Consider the following 14,139-nt stretch of genomic DNA (forward strand, 5'->3'; position numbering starts at 1 on the left):
CAGCACTTTGGAGTTCTTTACAGTACAGTTACAGTTATTGTAAGCATGGTGATAGATTTTAATGGTACTATTTCTCATTTTACCGCTATCTGTTAGGATGAGGTTGTAGTTTCTTTCCACCTCCTTGCAAAGAAACAAGGCCTTCAAGCACAATCCAGATATTTATATTAATATATTTAATAGCAATTATTAAGTCTGAGTAGAGGAAGGAATTGGCAGTAGTTAAGGATTTTCATTGGATCACTTATTGAGTCTTTTTAGAGTTCTTATATGAAGGTCTTCTACCTTACAGTTTTAATAATGTTGTGTTCAAATGCACACTAATAATAACTTTTTGTAAACAGTTTGTATGAATTATGTTTATTCCTTAATAGACTGCCTGTTACTGATACTGTCATACAACTATTATCATCAAAATTTGACTGTTTGTATAATGGTCAAGTGCCCTCCGAAATTTATAATCCAGTGGAAGCATATACTGGATGGAAGCATACGGTGCACTAAAATTAACATATACCTTCAGATATATTGTAAGATGTATACAGAAGTATAGAGCAATAGAAAACTGCATTTTAATGTTGTGTGAACTCAAAATGAAATGTCACCACCTCACAACCAAAGCAGCTTTTACAGTGTACTGGTCTTTGACAAGGTCCAATTTTTCAACTCAATTAGGTACAAAAACCAAGTGTTGAAATAGCTGAATTTCCCCAAGGAACAGTAATTTTAATTTTTGCTCAGCTCTACTTAACATTACCTCAGTAACCTTCCTTTTTGCCTGTTAGACAAGTTTGTCTACATTACCAGTGGGAAACCATCCTCATTTATGAGGTGGGAAAGCAACCTCTGCAGAGCCATTACTTCCCCCTTCCATAAGGGTGTGAAGAGAGTAGGCTGAGCCTTGATATTACTTCTTTCCCCAATAATGTAACTGCACTAACACAGTGGCACCTGGCCATATAATTGCATGAAGTATAGAGCTGTTGTATTCCTCTATTCTACCCAGAGGTGATGGCAGAAGGTAGATTGTGGCCAAGTTACAATCTGTGTCTGGGGCACTCCAAAAAAATCATTCTCTCTTTGCTCTTTCTATCTGCCATTGGCAAAGTATTCCTACAAAGTCACAGTTTAGCTGTTATCTGCAGCCACTGCAAAGAGTGTGGTCTAGCAGTATATCACCTGAATAACTTTTTGTCTAGGATAACAGTGTCATTAATGTCAATAAAATTATCATTGTACTCTAGGACTGAAAATAAAATTTCTTTTTGAAATGTGATCTAGCGAGATCACAGAGAAAATCAAACAAAAATCATCTGCAATTCCAGCAAATTTCAGATCTACTGTATATTCATGTACCATTTTTTAACAATAATTTTTAGTTTCTTAGAAAGTTACAGATATTATTTACTATTTCTTGCCTCAAAAAAAATTTTTTGGGAGAAAATAACTTATTCTCTGGAGATGTGCTTCAACATTCATTGACCTGATATCTGCACAGCAATGCAAGCCAATACATTTGTACTGCACATTTCTGTATTATATCATTTAACATTTCCCGTGTTCAAGCTGAAAATTAGGAGGAAATAGTGTTTTGATACTCACCACATGTTGCCTTTAAGGGGAAATCTAAGACATCAGTTCACAAACATAAGGGTGTTTTCTTCTCTGTGAAATTCCACTGAAGTTAGCAGGACAGTCCCAGGACAGTTCTGCTGCTCAAATTATGGACCCTGTATTCCAGTCCCAACATGCCTCTTTATTACGTCTACATATACATATGGAGTATTGAAATATAATTACCTAAGACATTAAGAGTACCTTTCTAACCAAATTCAACTTAATAAAAGTTTTACATTCACAAAAGAGTTTGGCTTATGCACCCATTTAATTGTGTTTTATTTATAACTCATGAACGGATCAAAATTCATCTTCTTTTACCATGCTGACTAACTGAAGAGGCACATATGCTAAGTATGATTAGGTACAACCACATGTAAGTTCATAAAACAGTCATCATTCCTCTTTCACTGCTTTCTAGGAGAAAGAAGAATCTTATAGCAAACTGAGCATACCATTTAATGAGAACCAAAAAACTGAACTTCTACCTAGTGTTACTAGCTACAGATACAAGAGTTAATGACAATAATCTTTGCACCATGATTCAGTGTTTTCAAGTACCTTTGGTTCATTGTTATTTCAGGCAAATCTCTGTGATCAATGATCTGTGACATGGTAATGCTGTATTAAAATCTGAACAATTATGCCTTTTAGGAAATGACATCAGAAAGAACAATTGACAGAATTTTTTCCATGGATTATTGTATTTATTAAAAAGGACTCCCATGGATTGGCACAAGTGTAACAGGAGATTGAACCCAGACAATCATAATTATTACCCAGTTTCTGCCAAATTAACTGTAATCGATATAATCAAAGGGGATTTTTGTCAGTAACTTATTTATGGTTTAATGTTTTCCTGTGTATTAACTTAATAGGTTACAAATGGAGCTTGCTGACTTTCACTGTTAAGGCACATATCTCGAGGAAAGACATTTTCTTAGAAAAGTGCACTAACTTCAACATTCTTCTCTTGGCCACCTGACTATTTGTCTCATTGGCACACCTATGTAACTGTTTTCTAGGAACAGATTGATTAACATCACTTTGGTTTTACCAGACTCATTATCCATTGGGATTGAGAGCCAATGGTAAATAAGGGTATTGTAAACCCCCTGAAGAATGTTCTGAAATTTTAAGGACAGGTGAGAACAATATTTTTTTGAAAACAGACCTAGAGACTGTCTGCACAGTAAGAAGAGAATTCAAGAACTTACCAAAAACAAAAGGGAAAGAAAAAGAAAAAAAAAAAGGCACTGGAAAGTGTTCAATATATCAAGTAGAGCATTGCATATGGCTTTACAGGTTCAGTGTCCAGAAGACGAATGAGTAGAAACATATGCCAGAGATTAGCCAAATAATCCAGTGTGCCTAGAAAAAGAAAAGCAACTGTATTGATCTTGCACATAATAAAAGCTTGATTTTTCCTTAGACCTTTGGAAAATGCAGTACTGTCTGTTCTCACTAATGAAAGCAGAATCAACTGCTGATATACCATGCTCATTAGAGACAATAACTTCACATAATTCCCATTTATGCTTTGAAATAAAAATTGAATGGAATTGAAGAAATTTTAATCTTGTGAAATTTTAGACTTGGATGTTTCAGTTAAGAAAAGTGTTTATTTGCCTTGTGTCTCTGAGATGCATGCAATAGGAGCCTCATTTAATTTTGTTTTTCTAGAAAAGAATTTGATTTGATCTCTTGATACAGCCCATTGAAAAAGATTTCCCTTTTTACATGGAGTTCCAGTTTGCCTTTTTGATCAAGTATAGCAAGTATGTGCATCTGTTTGTTACAAAATGCACTCATTTCAGAAAAACAATTTTTTTCAAGGATCCTGTTCTTCAGATCCTTTTGCAGTCTCATGGCATGGCATATCGTATGTGCCATGTCATTTATCCCAGTTTATCATTCATTAAGTACAGGTGTTTTATTTCAAAACTAACTTGGACATTCTCATTTACATTAGTGATAGTGCATTCTCACCCAGTAGTCTGAATCTGACCTAGTAATTTAGTAAATAAACAGAAGCAATTTCTGTATAGTTTGATGCATATGATCTATTTTAGGGCAGATGGATGAGATTAATCAGCCCCTAAAAGCACAAACCTCACTATCTTAAAAGTAGCTACTTAGGCTTTAGAAAGTTCAGTTAAGCAAGATATAATTTTCCCATGATGCTCAGTCATGTATTCAACCCTCTATATTTGGCTTAAATCTAAAACTAGGAAAGAGTTAACTACATGCAAGAACTCTGCTATCTTGAAAGAATCAGGCCATTTTCTATATCTGCATAAGAATTCATTATTATAATGTGTAATTTAATGATTTTATGATCAGTTGTTTAGCTGTCTCTCTCACTGAAGTATTTCCTTTTTTACTTGTCCTATAAACAGTAATAACATTTAAAATTGTTTATCATTCACAAATATTCACATATTAATGAACCATCAAATGCAGTAAGAACATCAGATTGCTAACCGTTGTGTAAATTCTATGGAGCCTGTCAAGACAACTATTAATATGAAAGAAAAGAAAGTTGAAATAATCACTTTCCTATAATAGGAAAACAGAAAGAAAGAAACTCACAACATCTGTTAATTAGACACAGGTAAAAAATGAAATACCCATGTGCAAAACCACAAGAAATTTGTTAGTGTGAAAAATTCATTAATTCCAAGGAATTAGTTTCTTCCTGCGTGTGTCTCTGAAGAGAACCCCACCATAAAGTCTTTCTCCTGAAACAGTTTTTCTGTGTAGTTAGATAACCCTGAAAATGCAGAACGATGCACATTGATGACAAGTATAGACAAACACTAGCTTGAAGATTATTGTGGAATGATTCCATTCATCTCCATGGGGTGTTAAATGTGAGGCCTAATCAGCTGAACCTGCTCACCATTTTGCTGCAGAACACTCACTCTCCTTTAAATATACATCTAAAGCTATCTATTTTGATTAAATGGCATTGTTAAGCTTAGAGCCAGGGGAGCTACTGAAGCCATAAAACCAAAAAAGCATTCAGGGTGCAGAAATTCAGCCTTTGAATATGCTTCTTTTTTGTGAAGTTAATTTTTTATTTAGTTGTTTGTTGTTACCATATTTTTTTTCCAGGGTGAGACATTAATTCCTTAAAGAAACTGTATCAAACTATGAACTACTTACTTAGTAAATAATGTCAGAGATTTTTCAGCTACCCAATCTGTGAGCATATTGAGGGTTAAACAGACGGAGACTTTCCACTGCTACATTTTTCAATATATTTACCACAGTTAAGAAGTAGCTAATAATGGGGTTTTGGTCTTTTCTTTTCAAAGTACTATGTACCAAATCAGCATGGAAAGAAATCTGTGGTGTGAAAATGAAGGGCAAACTCAGAATGTTCCTGAGAAGAAAAAAACAAGGCAAGCCTAAGTTTAAATCCAGAGGCAACAAACTACATATGTTCACCACATGAGCAGGACATGTGATTCTAGTGGGTGTGAAAGCCATTCTGTATCCTTTACATAGACTTCATACACTTCCTTTGAGCATCTGCTAACATTTTAAATTTTGAAGTGGGAGTTTTAAAGATACAGACAAGGTGGTAGCAATATCTTAAAACCTGTGAAATGGAGATGAATTAATAGGTACATGTGAGTTGGAGTAACAGGAGATCTGAGACATCTATGTGTTCGTTACACTCATGGGCAGTACGTGTCTGGGTCAAAAAAGCAAAAAAGTAGCTTTCAAACCATCCTTAATTCAGTATGATTTTCAGTGTGCTGAGGATTATGACAAGGGATATGGAGCATGGCACCTCAAAGACAGAAATGCAGGATGGAGAAAAATAGAACTGTAGTTCAGTGCATGACTGTGTCAGTCAGTCTGTTTAAGAGGCAGGCAAAAAACTGTTACATCCATGAACAGGGATCCTTTTGGCTATGTTCTACTTCAACTCTGAATAACACCTCTGATAGTCAGGGGTCAAAGATATTCTGCTCTTGAAATCTAGATGTACACGTCATGATCAGTCCATAATATTTACCACAATTTTCCCTGATATAAAATAGGGATAATACTAGTGATCTAATTCAGATATCTTGGAAAATTATTAACAGAGATAAACACTGAACTTTTTATGAATGAGATTTCAGTTACTAGGAAGTGCATCAGTTAAAGAGCTACTTGAACTGTAAGTCTGAACACACCTTATTTGAACATAGAAAAGTTAGTGCATTCCAAGCCACGCTTATGCTTGTGTAAATTTGACTCAATAAGCACCAGAACAAAATAAGGTTATGTATATTGTGGCTAAGAGAAAAGGAAATAATTTATTTTAAGAGAGTGTGGAGAGATGAATTAATCTGAAAGCAGCAAAACATCTAGTTTTCAAAACCTACCTTATGGAAAATATTTGTGTAAAGAGATTAATAAATATTTCTAGTAAGAAAACAAGTGTTCAAGCAAGGACAATTTTGACTGGAGGTCCTCCTTACTTCAGTATGCAGTTCTCATCAACATTACCATGTGATAAGAAAGTTTTAGGTAAAGTAATAAGAAATTTTTAAGAAAATAGTAAATCAAAACCTTTCAAAACTATATTTTTTTATGAGGAGGTCACTGAATATTTTCTGTATCAGTCAGAGCGCAACACTTCTCTTAGTAAAATTGCCTCTGGTTTCATTTTACAAGAAGTCTGATGTTGATCAAATCAATTACAGAATGCAAGATATTAGTAAAGCTGATTTCAGATACGCTTCCTTTCTGTTTGCATTTAATTTGCATAATAACCTTCCAATTGAGGAAATAGTCAAGTGCTCTGAAAGACAGAATGCATGTATCTTTATGTAATATTTAATCAATGATTGTCCACTTTGATTTGGATGAAACATAAGCCCAGCTGCTAACTTCTCTTATTATTACCCATTTCCTTAAAACAGTATTGTTCTCTTGATTATAGAATGGGTTTACTGGCTAGCAATTTATTCAGATTCATAAATCCTTTCCCAGAGATGTGGAGTTGTTAAACTTTCTTTTTCAGATAGGCATGGGAGTGAGGGTAGTCAGACAATCATCATCACCCTTTTCAAAACACATAATATTTTTTCTGCTCTGAAAATTACTGCATTCACAATTAGCTAGAACTAGTGCTATGGTTTTCACTCCAGCAGAGTTGCATGACCTGATAAAGCTGTGTTAATATTATCAAAATTATGTATCAGCTGTTCTGTTGCAGAGATGGTTCTGTTCCACAATTCTTCTGTTGCACAAATCTGTACACAAATCAGCTGTAAAATGGCATACCAAAAATTCTTCAAGGATCTTTAAAAATTACATGTATGTTGTGTTCCTTGAAGCTATGGATAGAACATGAGTACTGTAAAATAGTTTGTGTAACAACAAGACACCAGGAAATTATTGAGATTTAATGACAATATGGTCCATACTGAAACACTAAAATGTTGGCCATTTAGAGAGTTTCTGGTGAACTTCAGAGATAGAATAGGAACCCTGTGCTCCAGGGGTTTAATTCTAAGTTCTGTTTAGTCAAGATAGAGAAGAAAGAAACCTAAAAGGCTTGAAATAATTATCTAGTGTAGTACCTTAGCAGTAAATTTTTGGCAATGACATAGCAGGAGGCATTTTAAAGAGGTTTTAACAGAACATTTGAATGAATTTTTTATCACATCTGTTTTATTGTGGTAACTAATATGCTTCACCTATTGCAGGTAAGAATTTTGCTTATTAAGACAACCTTTTAACAGTTTTCAGATTTCTCTGGAGCCATGCAGAGAATAAAAGGTTAGGGAGAACAGACAAGGCTTCTTAGCAAACATGCAACTGTGAACTGCTGTAGGCTTACAGTCTGTAACTTTCTGCCTTTATGCATCTGGACCTACAATTAGCAGAAGAAGCCAATGCTCAAATCCTTGCCCACAGCTACTGTCCTTTTCATAATCTGAAATCAGTCAAACTCTCAAAATAACAAGACTGACTTGAATTTTTTTTCAGATAACATGTACATTTTGTATTTCTTTTGGTTTCCATTCTGTCAGTCTCTAGGAACATTTTATTTTCTTTTTACTGGGGACGGTAGTGTAGGATCTTGAAGATAAAACTAAAGGGTTTCTTTCCATATGGAAGGCTTCTTTTTAAACCTTAGGTCTTATAGACTCAATTTGATCAGAAATGCAAACAATTAAGAGCTATCGATGACAGTGGGCATAAGGTATATAAATGCCTTTTTGTATTTGGGCCCCCTTTCTATGTACCCTGACTTCCCTGCTGAAAGTGCAGATTTTCCAGTATTGTAAGAAATAAAAATAAATATATTAAGCCTTCATATACTACCAGGAAAAAAAGCTATATAGATACCTAAGATAACAGAACTATGGATGATAAAAATTAATCACTGAAAAATTTATGTATTCACATGGGTCCAGAAGCATGGATATATAAAAAACCAAACCAAAACAAAACAAAAAAACACAAAACAAAACAAAACAAAAACAACCCCACACAAAAACAAAACAAAAACCCACAAAAAGCAACAAAAAGCAAAACCTCCATCATATGCCAGGATTCATGAAAAACTAGTAGGTAAAACAGTCACAGCAACACACAGCTCATCACTTCTGTTGAAAAAGTATTGTATTAATTTATAGTAGTTACTCTAGTGTAAGCAGATCTAGAAATACTCAGGATATTCCATTCTCTTTATTATAAAGAAAAAAAAAACCAAAAAAAGATGTACTACCTTTCCAGCAGTTGGTCACAGAAAATACCAGTCTGGTAGATTTACCTTAGTATCTTTGTACTCTGTAAGTGTGTTACAGTGTCACCATGGTTATGGAAATATTTCTTTGCATGGTTCATTTTAAAAACACAAATGACATGCAGTGAAAAAGCCACAGCACAAAGGAAGGAAATTCAGCAATGGAATGCAAAAAGGCTGAGTGATACCAAAGATGCAAGTATAATAACATGCAAGATCCAATTACCAACAGCTGGCCTGCATCCAAGCAGATTTTGCAAAGAATGTGTGAAAGATACAGCCAATAACTCATCACACAGCATTATTTATATAAACCGCTAAAAACATGACTTCACATTAGGAAGTATTTGACATAAAAACCTAAAAAATAATTTCCTGGGTTTATATACATTATATAGAGATCACTCACAAATCTGCTGTATTACAAATGGAGTCTCTTTCAAATGTAAGTCACATCTGTATCAGAGATTTCAGGTATGTTTTTAAGGAAGGTTGCAGCAAGTGTGTTCACATGTGGTGGTTTCAAATTATGTTCTGCAATTCTGAACTTCTTCTGAATTTAGGTGGCAATAACACAGCTGCTGCACCATTTCACATGGTTTCTCCAAAACAGAAGTACTTGCAACTAACAACTTATGCATGCTTGTTCTGCTTCAATTTCCCATAATGTATTGATAAAAGTAATTCAAGTAAGCAGAACCTGCAGCTTCCAGCGTTTTCTTCTGATAGTAAAAGCCTCTACAGTAAATTTGTTTTCCTGTACATAAAAATGGTGAAAAATTAAAAAGATGGACCACGGCGCTATGTCATGGTCTTTCAAGAAGACATGAAATAACTCATGAAAATCTTTTCATAGTCTAGAAAAGGCAGGATCTACATGTTGTTTCTTTTCTTCTTTTTTTTTTTTAATAGTCTTGTTTTTCTTCCTCTGAAGTTATGTTCCCTCTTAATAATCTAAGGAAATTATTGTAACAGTTTTACCTTCCTGAGGAGCTGTTGCTGCTATGAATGTACTATTGTTTTATTTATTGTCTACATATGAAACTTTTTTTTTTTATGGTCTGCATCTGAAATTGGGCCAGCCTTTTTCAATCTTTGCAGTATTAGAGCTTTCAGGAGTAAATCTTGGCTGTTTGCAAGCCATAATAAGAACATGGAAGAGTATAGGAGGATAAGCAGCATATTGAAGATACTGGGTTCAGAAATTTCATCACATTTTTCCCATTGGTCCACATCCACTGTGAGCTGGACTTTGAATCATAGAATCGTGTTGGTTGGAACTGACTCCCATGGGCAACTAGTGCAATATGCTTAGAACAGGTCAGTAATAGCCAGTTACTCAGGGCCACGTCCAGGAAAGCTTTGGATGTCTCCACAACCTCTCTTCCAATATGTTGCAGTGCTTTACTTCCTTCACAGAGAAAGATTTTTCTGCCCTGTCTCCCTGCACGTACCTCCATCTGCCTGATTACCTTGGTGACTCTTTGAGTGATACATTGAGGAGTTCTCCATGATAGAGACTCACATCTAGGGTGAGATTGTCTGGCCTGCATTTCCTTGGATTCTCCTTTACACCATTACTGAAGATGTCTGCATTATCCATGCCACAATTATTCACTTCCTGAGCCTATGACTGCAGATGACAACCTTCAGTAGAAATCCTTCTGTGGTTCAACACCTACCATGTCCCAAATAACCTTATTTCAGAGTAAGAGGTTATGTCTCATGCTACATGAAGTATCAAATCACAGGCCTTAGAAGTAGACTAAAATTTTTACAAAATATGTAGAAGAGCAGGATTTCATACCCTGACTGTTAACATTAAGGCTTCACATAAGAACATTGATTTAATGTGTTGCTTAAAATAGAGACATTGTTATTACTTCTTTACAAATACATGTATTCCCTTCTTGATGTGCTCACTGATTTCTTATTAGTGCTAACGGAAATTAAGTGCATTTACATCACTCAGAGAGCCTCATTACTGTAAACAAACCAACAGAATCACAAAGAAGCAACAGAGATTATTTTGCCTACCTTGAGGAAACTTTAGATTGTGGATAATTTAATAGCTGTTTTACTGTGTCTTCTTGAATCTAATCATAAAGCTGTACCTGGACAATGAGATTTATGGCCTGGTTATGTTCCACGATGTTTGAATTCTGGAATCATGCCTTTGTGCCATTGGCAATAGCATTAACAACACATCAAAGGATAAAAATGGATCTTTGCAAATCCCCATGTCTCTTCCATTCCGTGAAATACACTTTGTTTGTACCAGGCACCTTCAGGATCTGGGTTATTATCTTCAGGGAAAAACAAAAAAACCCACACCTGTATTATATATAAAAATAGTGAAAAAAAATAATACATTTCTTAAGGTTTGCAAAAGGAACGCCAGATGTGCACTGAATCAGAGATCTCTATTAAGGATGTTAGTGATATGTAGAAAGACTCTTTTCTATTATATATTAACAACCTTCATACAAAATCTGCATAGAATTCTTACAGTCTGTAAAATATGCAGAAAACATGATGTTGCTCAGATTCACACGGTTTTCTGTAAGATGTTCCCAGAGGAAATATTTAACAGCTGTGGTTTATCGAAAGATTGTATCACAATGAGTTGCTAGAATACTTTAAATGTGATTCTACTTTACATTCCAAAATGGCAAACTGAGGAGTTCTACTTTTATTAGTTTACACTGATTGAGTCTTTTAATGAGCTTAGTTTACAAGAGACATTTTTTCTGATTGCCAGTCCTAATCACTAGCCTGTGAATACCTGGAAATATCCTTCTTACCATCTGGAAGCTAAATGATGCTTTCAGTTTTACCTGTTCAGTCTTCTCTTCTTCACTTTATGCCGTCAGGTTTGCATAGGTAAAGGTCAGAATTGGAGTCCTGTATCGCTGGTATAAATGTCAGCATTTCCAGTTTACAAGAAGTCCTGCCTGCATACTCCCAAGTTATACCTCAGCTGTGCACAGACATGGTAGTGATTCAATTGCTCTGTGCTACTTAACCAAAAAAGGAAAGCTAAATAAAGCATTTTCATGAACACACTTGTCATACATCAGCAGGCAACTAATTGCCATATAGTCACAGAGACTTACGGTGGTTTAACTAGACCAACACACTTGATTGAAATGGAACAGCTAGTCCCTACGTGACTGAAATACTGTGGCTAAGATCTCTTCCACAATAGTAATACACTCCCATTTTCATGTGTTATGAAAGAGAACTTTTATCAATCAACTTATTTGATCTCCACAACTGTGGAAACACATTTACGCCATCTGAAGTGGGGAAATACTGTGATGGCCATTTCAGAAATGGAGAGATACATTTAGAGCTAGTTCCTTAAAGGGATTTTGGAATACTGCCACCAAAGTGGAAGTCAAAGCTCCAACTAAACTTTCTATGCCATGCCTGGAGGAAATTATCCCTTCAAGAAGAAGATTCATAGCAGTCAGCATGATGAACCAGGGATATGCTTAAACTGGAGAACAGGAAATGGTGAAGAGAGCACATCATTTGACTCCCATACCTCTTTTTGACATTGATATATCAGCTCTGTATACTCCAACAGAGTATAGAAGTACGTAATCTAGCTCTGTACTGAGAGTATCTCAGCATGAAAAATAAGCCAACATTTTGCTCCATTTGATGATGATATACTGCTTAATCTGAATAATTTAGGTTTTTATTAACTTTACATTAGAGTATATATTTTAGGTTGTAGTCTGACGTCCTGAACTTTTTCCTTTAAGTAAAAAACTTAGCTGTTTTCCTGGGAGAAGAGTAGCCAACTTCCCTTTTCTTATAAAACATGGCCAGTGGTAAAGCTGTATTTCATTAGAGTGTTTGAACCCAGGGGCCTTCGTTCAGCAGTGGAACATTGAATCTGAATTTTCTAATATTATAGAGGAGTGCCCTAACCCTAAGCTTAGAGGGCAAGCATTCTTCATTAAAATACATTCTGCATTAGGACCCTAAGAAAGGCGATTGGAAACCAGGAGTCAGATTTTCACTGGAGAGCTGTAGTCACTAGCGTAATAATGTGTAATTCTTGTTTCATGGAGGCACCATATCAATATGCTGGCTAGAGCGTTCAGGCTTCATTACTAAACTGCATCCTTTCCTACATCTGGCAATGCATTTTTCTGTACTGTTTCTGCATAGAGGGAGAAGTTGGATTTTAGAATTTTGCAGTCATGGATCTTGAAGGAAAATCCTAGAATACATTCCTTCTCTCTCCCTCTAGATTTGTGGTAAAGTACTTGGAGGAAAAAGAACCATGAAAATTGCTCACATGCAAAAAAATTGTTTTATAGCAGCTACCTGTACCCATCTATCTATACATTTGTGATAAACAATATATATACACACCTATGTAAATACATGTGTTTTCAACTTTTACATTACAACTATATGACATGCTCAGCATTCTTCTATGTTCACATTAAACAGAAGCTTGGTTTTTAAGAACATGAGCCATAAAGTATTTGCTCTTTTTAAACATGCAGTACACACTGGTCAACCACAAAAGTACAGGGAGAGCAACTGGGCAAATTTTTTACATCTTTCAGGAAGGCACTTAAGTCCTATGGAAATGTATATACTCACTTGAAGGCTTAAGAAAGATTACTATTTATAGAATCCATAATTCTATTTTTCATAATTCCTAGCAGTTTTATGAACTGTTGGGTTGAATGAAGGTCTTTCAGACCTGCAGGCATTATGCATTGATACATGTTTATATACGTGCATTTGTGTGCTGGAAATATTCATACTGCAGCTTTTTAGAAAACATCTGTGTTTGGTTCCTAATTTTGACTGATTCTTTACAAATTACACTAGGCCATAGACATAATTTTGTGTATAAGCAAATACACAATATTCAGGGATGACTGCACATCTTTTTCTTATACCAATGGTTAGAGCTTTGAAGTTCCTTTATAAGATAGATACAATCCGTTCTATTGCCTACAAACATAGGAATGAAAGTAATTACCTTTTACAGCCAATGACAACTTACAAAAAAAAAAATCTGAAATATTTATTATAGCATAGTATATATCATCAATTCATTATTCTGTGCTATTACAACATGACTCTTTTGTGGGGATATGAACATGGTTACTGTTGGTACATCTGTAAAACTATTCTCATGAAGAAATTTTATGTGATGGATAATACAAATGTATTTACATTTTGCTGTTTCCTAATGTTCCAGGATTTTTCACCTGTCCATACACAAATAAAAGTAAACTAATATCTTGATATTTCTTTTTCACTTAGCTGTAATTCAACTTCTCTCTGCTCTAATGAGGAGGATTTGATTGACAAAGGGCTTTCTACTGAAGAATAGTGGTATCTGGGCTTCCCAAGCTGTTGTCTTCCTCAAAGACAGATGGTAAATCTGTCAGCAGTTGCATTCTGCACAACAGCAGCCCAGATGCTTTTAAGCTTTCTGAGTGAAGCCTCTCCACCCCTCAAGAGTACCAATGGGCTACTTGCCAAAGAAAGGTCCCCATGGCAATTAGCTGTCTCTGAATTCAACTCCAGCTGTCTGGAAAGTCAAACGAAGGCAGCTTGTTTGGTCATACACCATTTAATGGGAAGAGTCTGCTTCTTTATAATTAAAGCAGCCTTCTGTGTATCAGTCCAGCTGTGTCCTGAAAAAAATACCTATGTGACCTTCATTGTTTGAAATACCAACTTTCCATTTACTGTAAATTTTATTTTTTATTTAGGGA

The sequence above is a fragment of the Corvus brachyrhynchos genome, unplaced genomic scaffold (assembly GCF_000691975.1).
Source record: "Corvus brachyrhynchos isolate BGI_N302 unplaced genomic scaffold, ASM69197v1 scaffold9, whole genome shotgun sequence".
NCBI lineage: Eukaryota > Metazoa > Chordata > Aves > Passeriformes > Corvidae > Corvus > Corvus brachyrhynchos.